At 33.7% G+C, this 15,610-nt stretch overlaps 1 protein-coding gene across 50 annotated transcripts in view; it reads left to right on the forward strand.

Annotated features, from left to right (window-relative positions):
* Nucleotides 1-15,610, forward strand: part of NAALADL2 (N-acetylated alpha-linked acidic dipeptidase like 2) — a 1,339,033-nt gene that overhangs the window by 866,102 nt on the left and 457,321 nt on the right. The gene's annotated exons all lie outside the window — the stretch shown is intronic.

Consider the following 15,610-nt stretch of genomic DNA (forward strand, 5'->3'; position numbering starts at 1 on the left):
CACAGTATCTTCAAACCCCACTACTTACCCAGTCAGACATCTCTCTCAACTCAGAGTGAGTGATGGGTTCTTCTCTTTTTAAAGTAAAAAATAATTCTTTAAACATTTCTATATCATCTCAATACTATTTTTTTTTATTCCACTTGGCTCGCTTTAATAGACATATTCCACCTACCTGAAATCCATTTCCTCCTTCATCTCTGAAAAATGAGAAAAGTAACCTATATTAGGGAATAGATCATGAAGATCAACTGAGGAAAAGGGATAGGCTATGCAGCTACATTATTTAGGCTTGGTTCATCTTAAGTTGATTACATCTATCATGGACAACTAAGAAATTATTGGAGAGTAGGATGTTTTATAGGAAAATCAGACTTAAGCTTCTGCCAACACTCTTACTACATTATTTTTCTTTTTCATTCTCTGTGGAAGAAAGGCTCATCTCTTATCATTGACAAAAATCTATGATAGATGTGTTGTAAATTCTAATTAAAAAGAAAAATTTCTTCCTTATAAGAAATAACGGTCCACTGATTTTCCCCCTTGCCCTATTAGATATCATATTCTGATGTGAATTCTAATGTTTATGATCAGCAGCAAACTTACAGATATACCATCTTTCCTGCTAACAAGCATATTGCCCAGTATTTGTAACAGACATGTAGGCATTTAATTGTTCATTGTTCTGAGCCTAACATGAGATTCTGGTAGAAGCAAAGCAATATAAATGATAATACAATTTATGGGCTCTTCACATTAAAAAAAAGAAGCATGCCTTTGTGTCTGTATCAGTCAAGGTCTAATGGGGTTGAGGAGGATTTACTGTAAGTATTTTATTTTATTTTATTTTTTATTTTTTATTTTTTTGTCTTTTTACTGTAAGTATTTTAAACAAATGGACTACAATAGAGATTTTATTAGAGTCCAGCACAGGTGAAAACCTCAGTGCAGAATGGTAAGTTAACTCAGAGGTTAGCAACAGCAGAAACCATTAGTGCCAGAAACCACTTGACCTGGGAGATGTCACTGGAGAGGCCAGGGACCTCTACAACATGCAGCAGAGCCTGCAAAAGTGGGAGGGCACATAGGGCAACCTGGCCACCCCAGCAGAGAGGCTTAGCTTGTGGAATTATCAGAGGAAGAAAAACTTCCAAGAATTGAAATGCATGCCATCGATGTGAAAACCACGATATTCTCATGTGAAGTAAATTTGATAAAACTTGGTTTTCATAAAGTTTTAGAACTAAGCAATACAAGAAATGAATTAGTGATTTTATCTATTATAAAATTCCTACTTGTGGGCTCATTCTGTATCTCCCCTTCTGGATATTTAGATTACCTATACAGTTTTTTTTTTTCTTGTTTTAATGTGCAATCATTTCTTTATCTTTCTAACATTAATACCTTCACTCAAAATATCCAGTTTATGTTTTATGCAATTATCATAGCATTTCTGATTTTCCATTCTTCTTTAGACAAATGATTACCTCCTCAGGAAATCTGATTAAATCACTGGATTAGGAAGTCAGTTAGTTTATTTCTTTGTTTATGAAAATCAACAATATAAAATGTCCTAATAAAGCTAAAGAAGAAGTCCCCAATCAGGATTAATGAGACCCAGAGCATGAATTCTTGTCTTTTAACCTGGGAAAGGAACCAAATGTTATTCTATCTGATGTAAATTAAGATATAGCAATATTTTAGAATTTTTCCAAAGGTGGAAATAAGCTCAATTTTCCTCTCTGCTATATTTTGATGACATGATCTTTTGTGCTCCCAACACAGTGAAGTAATAGTTCACAGATAAGACAAAGTGATAATCCAGCAAACATACTTTTTATTGCTAATAGTCATTGTCCTAGTGCCCACACCTTGGAAAGATAAGTGGAAGATTTGAGCACAACAAAAACCGCACTTATTCTTCCAAATTTGGCACAATAGTTTTAAAAGGCATAGAACTCCTGGAACTATAAACCAGCCATACACAGAGGTCCATTGTAAGTTTTGAAGGGTTTCTCAGCACTTCTCATTGAAGAAAACAGTCATTTTTTTTTAACATATTGAAAATGCAGATTTAATTCCTATCCATCAGTACTTATTGCAAGCAGTAAATAGACACCAGCAATTATCATATAAACTCCAAAACAGCAATCTCTTACTATTGGTTAAACACATTACTCTTAAATATTCAATTCTTGCCAATATGCAATCATCATTTACAATAATTAGTTAACAATTATTCAGCTTACCAAAATGACCTCCCTCCAAAGCCAGTCACCTTAGGGAAACATTCCATACTTTTTCGCCAAGGGCAAAAAGCCAATTGAATTAATAATTTTTCCAAGGCCATCTTAGAAAAATACACCATGATTACCCAGTTTAACTGAAACAATGACAGTAACAAACCACTTCATTATGCTAAGTGTAGCTGGTAAAAAATACTGAATGATAATTGCTAAAATTCAATTTATTCCTCCCATGTACTAATTACCTGATGGAGATATAAATAATGAAAGTCTTAATTCAGTTTGATCAAATGAGAACATGTTTATTTGCACATACTATGTGCCATTTATTCAATTTCTTAACACTAAAAAAATTCACTGATTCCTGATGTATGAATAATAATTCTCTGTTCCTGTGTGCCTGGTTACTGTGCAATGATCTCAACAAATTAAATAGTAAATTAAATGAAATAGGGATATATCATTAAATTAAATGTCCTATGGGTTTATCTTTCATTTTTTTCTTCACTGAATTAATGAACGTACAGTGTGAAAGTGATTTAGAATTATAAATCCTAGGACCAGAAAGGAAGGAGAGAACAGAAAGAGAGGAATGGAGGGGAATGGAATGGAAAGGAAAAGACAGTGAGCAATTCCTTATTCCCACCTCTTCTGAACTGCCCACCACTTCCTAAAAGGAACCACTTTATTTTAACTATATCATTTGTCACTTAGCTCCATTTCCAAATACTATATATATGCTACTATTTTGTGAAAGTTGAATTGGTATTTTCCTTAGAAAAGAAGTGACTGGGCTTCTTTACATGACTTCACTCGATAAACCCCATCCTCCTAGCTTCCCATATAATTTATTTCTCAGTTGTCAAATAAATCAATATCTATTGTTTTTGTTATAATGTGCTCATTGTTCACAGATCAGTCATTGTATAATTTATATCTGTGTAAGACTTTCTTGTAAGATTTTTTTAAATTTATATTTTATTGTTATTTCCCCCAACACACTTTTTTTTTCCACTGTACAGCATGGGGACCCAGTTACACATACATGTATACATAATATTTTCTCCCATTGTCCTGCTGCGTTGTAAGTATCTAGACATAGTTCTCAGTGCTGCACAGCAGGATCTCATTGTAAATCCATTCCAAGAACAATAGTTTGCATCTGTTAACCTCAAGCTCCCAATCCCTCCCACTCTTTCCTCCTCCCCAACCCTGGGGGGCAACCACAAGTCTATTCTCCAAATCCATGATTTTCTTTTCTGTGGAAAGGTTCATTTGTGCTGTATATTAGATACCAGATATGAGTAATATAATATGGTATTTTTCTTTCTCTTTCTGACTTATTTCCTCAGGATGAGCGTCTCTAGTTCCATCCATGTTGCTGCAAATGCCACTATTTCATTCTTTTTTTATGGCCGAGTAGTATTCCATTGTGAATATATACCGCATCTTCCTAATGCAATTGTCTGTTAATGGACATTTGGGTTTTTTCCATGTCTTGGCTATTGTGAATAGAGCTGAAATGAACATGCAGGTGCATGTGTCTTTTTTGAGGAAAGTTTTGTCCAGATATATGCCCAAGAATGGGATTGCAGGATCATATAGTAGTTCTATGTATAAATTTCTAAGGTACCTCCATACTGTTCTCCAAAGTGGCTATACCAGCTTACATTCCCACCCCCAGTGCAGGAGGGTTCCCTTTTCTCCACACCCTGTCCAGCATTTGTAATTTGTGGAGTTATTTATGATGGCCATTCTGTCTGATATGAGGTGCTATCTTGTGGTAGTTTTGATTTGCATCTCAATAACAATCAGTAGTGCTGAGAATTTTTTCATGTGCTTGTTGGCCATCTGTTTATCTTCCTTGGAGAAATGTCTATTCAGGTCTTTTGCCCGTTTTTCCATTGGGTGGTTGGCTTTTTTGCTGTTGAGTTTTATAAGTTGCTTGTATATTCTAGAGATTAAGCCCTTGTCAGTTGCATTATTTGAAACTATTTTCCTCCATTCTGTAAGTTGTCTTTTAGTTTTCTTTTTGGTTTCCTTTGCTGTGCAAAATCTTGTCAGTTTGATTAGGTCCCATTGGTTTATTGTAAGCTGTTTTAATTTCTTCATTTCTTAATTCATTTAGTTTTCAAGATGACTGTCATAAATTATTTTCCAAACTCTTTAACCCTATAAGAAATCTCTAAATATATATGGATAGGTTAGATGATGACTCAGTTTCCTTCCTTTATCTTGGAGATGTCCTATTGCAGTATGTTGTCCATTTATTCTCTTTGTCGTGATCATTTCCTTTTAATAATCACTGTAACAACTTCTTTACCTTGCCCTTCTTGCTTCTTTTCCTGGGTCTCATATATTATTCCTTGTTTATTACTTCACTTTTAAGGAAAATATTCTTCAGTATCTCCTGAGAAAGGGTGGGTAGGATGTAAAAATCTTGAGGAGTTGCTATTTAAAAATGTCTTTATTCAGCAATATTCTTGGTTGGGTATAAAATTTCATGTTAGAAAAAATTTTTGCTGAGAATTTTGTAATATTTTTAAGCTTACAGTGTTCCTCTTGAAAAGTTCAGTACTCTTGGAATTCCGTATTCTTTCTATAGGAGGAACTATTTTGCTGCTTGTTATCCCAGGAGACTTTCAGGATCTTTTCTTTCTATATATATGATGCTGTACATTGGTATGGTTAGTTTTTCTATTAATTTCCCCACACTTCTCCGTGGATATTTTCAGTCTGGATACACGTCCTTCAGTTTGGGGATATGTTCTTTTTTTAATTTTTTTTATTATATTGATTTACAATTTCTGTTGTACAGCAAAGTGACCCAGTTATACATATATATATACATTCTTTTTTTCACATCATCCTCCATTGTGTTCTGTCACAAGTGATTGGATATAGTCCCACATACTATACAGCAGAATTTTATTGCTTATCTGGGGAAATGTTCTTAAATATGTATTTGATAAAAGCATCCACCTCATTTTATTTGCTCCTAATTTTGGACACTGTTGGGTATTTGACTACCTATACTCACATCAAATTTTCTTTTCTTCTTATTTGTCTCTCTTTGCTTGTTTGGTTCTACCTCTAGAATATGCCTCAACTTTGGCTCTACTTTCCACCTAATTTTTATTTCTGCTATCATATCTCTAATTTCTAGGAGTTATTTCTTGAACTTATATATTCTTTCTTAAGTACACTAAGTCTCTTTAATGAGCTTAGAGATTTTTCTATAACCTTAGTTATAAGTATGCATTTTCCCAGTTAGTTTCTTTCTAGGGGATGCATTTACTTCTGTGTATGGTTTTTTTTTTTTGCTTGTTTGCTCTGTTTCTTTTATGTTGTGATTTATCTTCAAATACCTGCTGACCTTATGCCTGCTTTTATATTTAAAAATAAAACACCAAAAATATAACAGGAATCTATACATGGCCATAGGGGAAGATGTACTTGTCAGGAAGATTTTCTTTCTTTCTGAAATAGGACTCTAGAAAGAGATAGACTAGATAGATAGATAGATAGGGAATAGAAAAAGATAGGTAGATATCTGCTGCCTATCAGGTTCAAAATTGTAAAATGATTTTTATGTTTAACTGAACACACACATATGTACCTTAATATTAAATCAATTTATTTTTCATTATTTTAATATAATTCTTATTTTTGTCCAGAAAATCTAACTCATTTTCTCATAAAATTAATAGCATTTTCTGCTATTACTTAAGATATCTATGTTATAAGTGTACTAAAGAATCAAATAACCTAGAGACTTTGTAACAGTCTCTCAGTAACTAGATATTGTTATAATTTTACCTCAGTGTATTTTCTTGAGCTATATAATCTTTGAAATATATTCAGAAAATAAATAATTAGGCATGGAAAATAATGCATATTGAAATGTTCTATTAGAAATCAGTCCCTTAGTTAAGAAACTGCTTTGAAGACTGATTAAACATTTGATTTGAGTCTTTTGGGCATTTGCACAAATGCATTTTCATCATCATTTCCTTGTGATTTGAAGCAGTTGCAGTGATTTGAAGCAGTTACAGTGAGGTTTTTTTTTTTTTTTTTTTTTTTTTTTGCTAGCTGTATTTCTAGGTGAAAATGGCTTTGTGTTAGACCAGCAGTGAGAAACTTTCCCTCTGACTACTTCATGTACGTAGGTTTATTGTTTCAAGGAGAGAGAGGGAGAGAGAAATCAATGAACACACACACACTCTCTCCTTTTTCTTTCTCACTCTCTCTCAAATCCTTTCTATTCCCCTTTAAAAATATTAAAGACCAAATCAATATATTTTTTGTTAAGATCAGGAAATGTAAATTTTTATACATGCATAAAACAAAACCAAAAACAGTGTTCTATTTTAGCACTGTTGATGGTGAAGAATGAAAATCAAGAGAAGGTGATAATGGGGGAAGGGAAGGGGAAAATGGCAAGACAAATGGAGCATATTTAGGGTTTTAAGAAATTGGTTAGAAGTAGCACAGTCATATAATTTTCTTGGGTTGTGGATTTGGGAGTGATAATCATCAGGTATGCCCTGTCCTTTAAATTCTTATTTAGATTATTCAGACTTCTTACTATCCCCCTGAGTCACATGACACACAGCGTATAGTGAAGCAAATTATTCTGGGAGTGCAGCAGCTGAGATTCATGCTTGATGCCCCCAAAGCATGCCACCCCCATCAGTTCCTTTTTACCTAGTAAATGTAGTCCTAATATCCACTGGTAAAGAAGCAAATTTTGTCTTTTTTTTTTTTGTATTTTTGCTTTTCCTAGGGCCACTCCCCTGGCATATGGAGGTTCCCAGGCTAGGGGTCTAATCGGAGCTGTAGCCACTGGCCTATGCCAAAGCCACAGCAATGTGGGATCTGAGCCTCGTCTGCAACCCAAACCACAGCTCACGGCAACACCAGATCCTTAACCCACTGAGCAAGGCCAGGGATCGAACCTGCAACCTCATGGTTCCTAGTCAGATTTGTTAATCACTGAGCCATGACAGGAACTCCAAAGCAAATCTTTTAAGGCAAGTACAAAATGGTAGATGAATGTAGTGCCCTACATTTGGGGCAAATTATACATTTATATTGGTATCATTATAATTGAATTATTTATGACAATAAAATGAGTATAATGATGCAGTCAAAGGACATGTGACAAACTAGCTTGGAAAAAAGAGACATAACATAAAGGAAAGAAAAATTAAACTGCAATTTTTAACAACACTTTTGACTTATATTCTCTATGACTCCATCTGGTAATAAGGAGAAAATACATTTCTGCTGAAAAATTTGGTATTTTCAGTGCACTGAAATAATCATTCTCTTAAGCTGCTACAGGAGAATTATGCTTTGTATAGCTCTGCCTTCCATATGATTTACTCCATTCACTACTCAGAAACTTATTCTGGGACAATTAGATGGTTGACATATTTTATTGCATATCATTTGCACTGTATTTAAGAAGAAAAATAAAGCAAGTCTTAAAATTATGCAGTGAATGTTTGCAGGAATTGCTCTACTTTTTAGTCTAGAACACAAAGAAAAAGGTGGGCTAATTATAGTAATAAGTTGCTGTATAAATTTGTTTTTATGTTAATATAGAATTGATATTCACATGGCATTCCTACAGATTACATGATTTCTTTAATTTTCACAAAAACACAGAAATTATTGTCCCCATTTTACAGAGCAGGAAACTGATCCTGATTCACCTCAGGCCATGCTGCTAATAATAAATCACCTCAGGCCATGCTGCTAATAATTGACAAAGGCAGAATAGACGTCTTTTTTAAAAATTTACTTATTTTTATTAAAGTATAGTTGATTTACAATATTGCATCAATTTCTGCTGCACAGCAAAGTGACCCAGTCATACATATATGTCCATTCTTTTTCTTATATCATCTGCCATCATAGTCTATCCCAAGAAAATGGATATATTTCCGTGTGCTAAACAGTGGGACCTCATTTGTTACCTTTCTAAATAAAGTTTGCATCTACCAGTCCCAAACTTCCAGTCCATTCCACCTCCTCCCCTCAGAACAGAAGTCTTGTGGTTCTAAATCCTATTCTATTTTCATAAAGATTAAATCATTCATGACCTATATCACCATGACCCCTGATAAATTTAAGTAAAATTGGATATTGTGAATTCTCCTTATTTCATCAAGTCAAAATAACATGTTTTATGTCATCTTTCTTAGTCTAAAAATGAAAAGACCATGTCTAAAAGTGAGTATAATTCTGAGAGGCATGAGATAGAGCATTTGAAATTGGATAGTCAAAAAAAAATCTGAGATATAAAAGATAAATATTTGTTTAACATCAGAGATGAGGCTCTGATGCATTTCAAATGGAATTTGTTATAATGTTTTTAAATGTCTGTTCCATAAAGGTGAAGTCTACTCTAATGAAAATGGTTACATTTTACAAACTCGAATCTTATATATGTATGATATATACATCTTTGCTAGAACCAAGATCCTGAAACTAGTACACTGGAAATAGTTTACTGACAGGTGTGCTAAATGAAAGTTCCAAGTTTTACACATTTTTGAGGATCAAAGTGAAGAACTCAGAGTGCATTGTTAGGGAATCATATCTACTTCCCTCAAAACTCTTCATCTGATTTGTGCTAAAATTTAATAAATAACTAACTGATCCTTTCACCTTCATAAAATTCAATTGAGATAACAAAATCCTACCTCCTGGTCTGTGAAGGATGGTGTTCTGCAAATGTAGTTTCCCTTAACCTCCAAAAAATAATTGGTTTAATCCAGCTACCATAAGTGTGAAATTGAGGAGCTGCTCGTAAGATTGAATTTAATATTGTCACATGTCATCTGAGAGTTGCTTGTCTGATCATGTTGCCTCTGCAAAAGTAAGCCTGACTACAGAAGATAAAAGAATGATAATTCCAATATTCAGACATTGTTCTTTGTCAACCCTGAACAAAATGGGAAAAAAAAAATATTTTATCTTGTGTGATTCTATCCATGACTCTGGGAAGTCATTGATCTGGTTACTATGTTAGTAGGAGAGCAAAGATAATAGGATAAATCTTCCATTATTTTTACTTATGATTTTAAATATGAAATTTTAATAAAATGGGTGTTTGGTTTTCATTTCTTTTAAAAGCATACAATATAAGACAATTGAATACTGGAAACTTGTTTTGTAAAATACATTTGTGAATAATAGAACTCTATGTAAAATTGAAATTATTATAAAGCACTGCTCCTTCTAATCTTATGCTCTAAAGATTAAAAGAGGGACTAAAATTTACAATTATTGTTGTCAAATAGACTTATATAAAAATTAGTTTTATCCATTTGCATGTCAAGAGCAAGATGAGCAGATGCCTTCAGAGTCACATGCTATTTTTTAGAGCAGCTCTGTTACTAACTGCATGTGTGAGTTTACAGGGTCTTCTGGCCTCTCCAGCTTTCATCTTCAGTCTAGTAGAATGGGGGTACTGGACTTAATGATATCCAAACAGTCTTCTGATTCCAACATGCTGTGCTCCTGTGACATTTCTACCCTATTTCAACAGAACTACCTTTAAAAATGTGAACAGCGTAATAATTTTTTTTCTTGCATTATTTCAATAAAAGTGCAATGAAAGCAAACTGACAAGTTCAGCCAGCTTTCAGAGCATAAAGGAGAAAGACTGACAGCTTTTGAGAACCTCTTTGCTTTCAACTGAAACCAAGTAGAGAAACCTTGCTCTCTGGCCCTGAATGTCATAATATTATAACGTCCAGCGTCACTGAAATGTCTGACAAGACTGTCGATTAAAAATGAGAATCACTGGGCCATACTGTTATAAGGTGAAGGATAGTTTGAAAAGTATGATTTAGCTTAGACAATTTTAACAAAATTTTAAATAATGACGTATAGTCATTTTGTGGTAATTTGCTTCTTACTTTTTTGCTTAAAAATTCCCCTTCATTTGTAAAAAGCCTTTAAAATGCTGAATTTAGAATTCTGAAGGGGCTATTAATTAATATTATGAATGATATTATTTAGAAACTGTTCTGCATGCTACACAAGTCCTTTGGTAACCACTAAAATGGCTATCATTCATCTTTTGGAATCCATACTACCTGGAAGTTCTATGTGACCTTTAGAAAACTACATTCACAAAAATGTTTCTTCTAGTTTCCTAATAATTTTTAGAAGAAATATTATCATACTAAGGTAAAAGAGTTTTACTTCTTTAGGCCAAATTCTTGTCACAATATGAAATAGGCAAATGCAATTAGTCTAAAGAAAACTCAGTCATAGTATCATAGAATTTAAAGGAATAACTCTTAGGAATTAGCTTACATAATTTCTTACTGCTTTATAGGCAGACCTCATTTACGATGGCTGACAAGCTACCTCCTGGCCTCTACTGAACAGCCACAGTGCAGAAGTCACTAAGTTGTTAGCAGGCCTGTTCACTGACCAAATACCTATCTATCTATAACTCACTCACTTACATTATGCCTTCTGACGTCAAAGGACATTTATCTGTTCACTCTTCATATCTTTCTAGTATCTATTAGGGCCTCTGTGTTTTCCTCCACATGACAAAAATCCATCAGCAGTGGACTTGTCCAAATGTGAGATTGCTTTTCTCAGAAAATGAGACATATGATAGAAAGCTTGGTATTAATTCAATATCTCAAATATATTAGATCCACTGTCTCTGCCTTTTCCTCATGGTTGCTGATAGAGGCTGAGACTATTATCTTCATTACTCCATTTGGATGGAGGAGGAAGCAATACTCATGTCCACAAAATCTGCCTGGTCAAGGGTCTTTCTTTAAAGTCCTGGCCAACATTTTTGCTTATCTCTCATTGGCCTTAGCTAAAATGTTTGAGAAAAATTTTTCATACCTGGGCACATTGTCATACCCAGTGACATTGAGATTTTGTTAATAAAGAAGTAGGAAAATATCAATATAGCATCAAAGAGTCTCTACCACATTAACCTTTAAGTAGTCTGGAATTCTGAAAGATCCCAAGTTCTCTCTTCTCTGTCTCTGGCTGGAAGCAATTCCAGGCACTTTGAACATTCTTTTTGAGATCCCTCATGAAAAACATCACCATCTTCCCTAAGTGTGGAGTGCCTTCTTAATGTATAACACCTGTGGTCACACCATGGCAATACTAACCCTTGTCCTCTAGTTACTGCATTTCTGTTCAGGCAGACTCACATTTAGAAATCTTTTTAATCACTCGCTCAAATTCAACATGAAACCAGCCAAAGCCATCTGAAATTTTTCACATGGAATGAACCAAAGCTAGGATTACCCTATTCCATATTTATATTTAATCATATGAGGTATAATTTATTATTGAGGTATAATTTACATATGATAAAAAGAATCCATTTTAGATGTAAACTTTTTTGAGCTTTGACAAATGTACACAATTGTGTAAGCATCACTTATACAAAAATCACCCCTCAAAATTTTCCTGTTCTTTTCCTATCAATCTCATCACCTGCCCCAGGTAACTACAGATCAAGATTCCATTACCATAGATTTATTTTACCTGATCTAGAACCTCTTTTAAGTGGATTGTGCATATTCTTTCATGCCTGGCATCTTTTGCACAGCATGTTTTTAAAATTCATCTGTGTTGATATGTATATCAATAACCCATTTCTGATTATTGCTCAATATAATCCATTCTATATACATACCACTGTTTGCTTATCTATGTTCTCAAGAAATGGCATTTTATTTCCAGTTTGGAGCTATTTCAAATCAACTTGAGGTGAATGTTCATGTATAAGTCTTTTTAAAACACAGGTTTCCATTTTTCTTAGTAAGCACTTAGGAGTAGAATTGCTGGGTCATTTGTAAGAGTCTGTTCAATTTCATATGAAAATGCCAATCTGATTTTCAAAGTGGTTGTACCATATTACTCTCCCCACCAATAGTGTTTGAGAGTCCCCTTGCCTCACATCATTGAAACATTTGTGCTGTCAGTCTTTATTTATTTTAATGTTCTAGTATTTGCATACCCACTGTAGTTTTAATTTGCATTTCCCTGATAACCAGTGATTTTGAGCACAATAACTATAAAGCAAGATTTGTATTTTGTTGTTGTTTTCCTCGTGGGTATCAAAATGGCCATTGGGATTAGGTGGAAAGATTTTTATTTTCTTATTTCTTCACCTTGGTACCATTGTTGAAAATTAATTGATCATATAAGTGTCACTCTGTTAACTGGACTCTATTCTGTTTTAGTACTATTTGTCTATTCTTGCATCAATATAACAATACTGATAACACTGGCTTTGTAGTAAGTCTTGAAATGAGGAAATTTTAGTATGCCAAATTTCTTTTTATCTTTTAAAATTATATTGGCTTTTTAATGCCTGTTGATTTTCAGCATAAATTTTAGAACAAACTTTTGCCAATTTCTACAATATAGACTATTAGGATTCGTGCTGTGATTGGGTTGAATGTATAGAGCAATTGGGGAGAATTAAAATCATAACAATGTTGTATCTGCCAACTCACACTTGGTAAATTTATTAATTTTTTTACATATTTTGATGTATTTTTTTTATCAGTGTACATTGGAGCCCTGCTATTTTGTATATACAAATTTAGGATTATGTTGTTGCTTCATCCCCTCCTTCAGAAATTCCCAGCTATAATCTGAAACTAGATCCCATATGGAAAGGGCCAGGAAAGACCAAAGAGAAAGGCAGACTATTTCAGATTGCTGGGTGGAAGATTTTATAAAAAGGAGACCTTTTTTAGGAGGCTTGTCCTGGGCAGTCAGAATGAATAGATTTCCACACCTGCTTGCCAATTGATAGTTGGCTGTATAAAGTAGGAATAATAATGTGTTGTCCAATCTTTAGCAATTGCAGACATAAGCATTCTATAATAGTACAAAGGATAAGAGGGTAAAATGAAAGTATATTTTTGTAAATTTTTTACATTATATATGAAATAACATAATTTTACTTATATGTAGCCTGAAATAAGTTAGAAATGTATATTGTAAACCAGAGAGCAAGTGGGTGGAGGTCAGGAAAAATAAAAACTGTTATTTTAATAGAGGAAGTAAATTGGGCGCTAGAAAATAATACTCAAATAATTTAATAGATATAAAAGGAAAAAGACAACAAACAACAAATGGCAAAAATGATAAGCAAGAATATGGTAATTTAAAACCAAACATTACAATATTTAGGTTGAATGTAAATTGTAACAACATAGACATTAAAAGACTGGATAAAGAAGCCGAAATCACTGTAATCATCTAAAACAAACTTTAAGTGTAAAGACAGATTGGTTAAAAGTAAAAGGATGGAAAAAGCTGGAATGGCTATAATATCAGACCAAGTTTCAGAAAAGAAATATTAACAGGGATTTTATAAAAGACCTTTTAAAAGAGGAAAGAGGGTAGTTTATCAAGAAAATATAGTTGAAGGAGGTCGTCAAGAAGATATGACTGCCAGTTGTCATTTGAATGGACCAAGGCAATTGGTATTCCCCAGTTCCTCCCCCACCCTTGGAATGCGTGTTCTGCTTGCCTTCCTCAACCCTAGAAGCTGTTCCAAGGACATAGCTTTGAAACAAAAATGTGATGTTGAGCCTCTCTGGACCGGGTAGGTGACTGAGCCCAGTTTAAATCTCTATATTAAGATTCAGGCAGGCAGTCACAATTCTCCATTTCCAAGTTCTTAAATTATCATTTTTGTGATTCTTGCTGACAGGCATGGCTTACCATCAAGACTGTCATCCAGAGGGCTTTATATTTCTCATCCAAATTATTAATATATGTAGTTGAGGAATATCAGGAATTCAACTTTGTAGAATGCCACAGTAAGTTAGAAGATGGGTTGTTGTGTCTACGTCCATTTCCTTCTCCCATCATCATCTTCCTCCTCCACCCAACAAGGTGGCCTAGACTGTATATTTTGAAAAGCGGTCTCTCTGTTTCTGATGTGCATTCCCCCTCTCTTCATAATCTAAGACCTCTAGCTAAAGAGACCTTTATTCAGCTTGAGGTTGTTCAGCATTAGAATTCAATATGGTAGACATTTTCCTTATTGTTTCATCATTTAGGTCTCATTTTCCCGTTTTGTCTTCAAAGATATCATATGACAAGAAAATATCAAAGTGCTTGCCGAAACCCCTGTATACAATAGCTACGGCATCCTTTTAATCTATCAACTGACTAGTATTAAGAAATCTTTTTTTAAAGGACATTTAGATTCTTTCATAGTGAATTCATCCTGTATTTTAGAAATTAATCACTTCTTTCTAGATATTCAGAAATTATATATTTAATAATATATGGGAGATGTTTATATAAAGCTTTACATGTTCTATAAAACTGCAGAAGACATATTATTCATTTATATACACCCAATGTAACTACATTTCTTTGCCTAACATGTTTTCCTTTCCCAGAGTATAGCAACTCTGTATCAGGGAACCTAATCTAATGAAATGTCAATATTATTAAATTATGAAATTTTAAGCAGTGTTGTTTTTTAAAATCTCTTTTTTCCATATAATATTTCTTATTTATGACAGGGAAAAGGATGTGTAATTAATAAAAACCCTTTACGATATAAGGTACATAATCACATAATTATGAGGATATCTCATTTTTAACATTTTAAAAATCCAATATATTTTAGGCTGAGCAGCCTATATTTTATTGTAGACTAGGGATACTTTGTCAGCATCTTATATGTTATATCAATCTAATAAAATATAATTTAGTATCTATTGTTTTAAGCGTCTCAAAATTATAGGGTGGAATAATTTTTTTTCTCAGTTTTCTTAGAGTAATTTTGTTGAAGTTCTTTTCCTAGTTGGTGATGTAAAATATTAATGTGTTTATAGTTGTTTTTTTATGCAATACAATTATTTTAGTTTTATTTGACAATTCAAATTTTAGTTGGAGTGGAGAAAGCAGACAAATGTAAGATATATTTCTCCCATTTATTTATATATTTATTTATTTATTTATTTATTGTCTTTTTGCCATTTCTTTGGCTGCTCCCACGGCATATGGAGGTTCCCAGGCTAGGGGTCTAATCGGAGCTGTAGCAACCAGCCTACGCCAGAGCCACAGCAATGCGGGATCCGATCCGTGTCTGCGACCTACACAAGAGCTCACGGCAAAGCTGGATCATTAGCCCACTGCGCAAGGGCAGGGATTGAACCGGCAACCTCATGTGGCATGACGGGAACTCCATATTTCTCCCATTTAAATAAATTTTTTAACAGATAGATTTTAAAACTTTCCTGAAATAGGAGTTCCCATAGTGGTACAGTGGAAATGAATCCGGCTAGTATCCATGAGGACGTGGACTCAATCCCTAG

This window comes from Sus scrofa, chromosome 13 (assembly GCF_054392235.1).
Source record: "Sus scrofa isolate SSC_HxYL_T2T_F1_AM1 chromosome 13, Sscrofa_HxYL_maternal_Yorkshire_Landrace_v2.0, whole genome shotgun sequence".
Lineage (NCBI taxonomy): Eukaryota > Metazoa > Chordata > Mammalia > Artiodactyla > Suidae > Sus > Sus scrofa.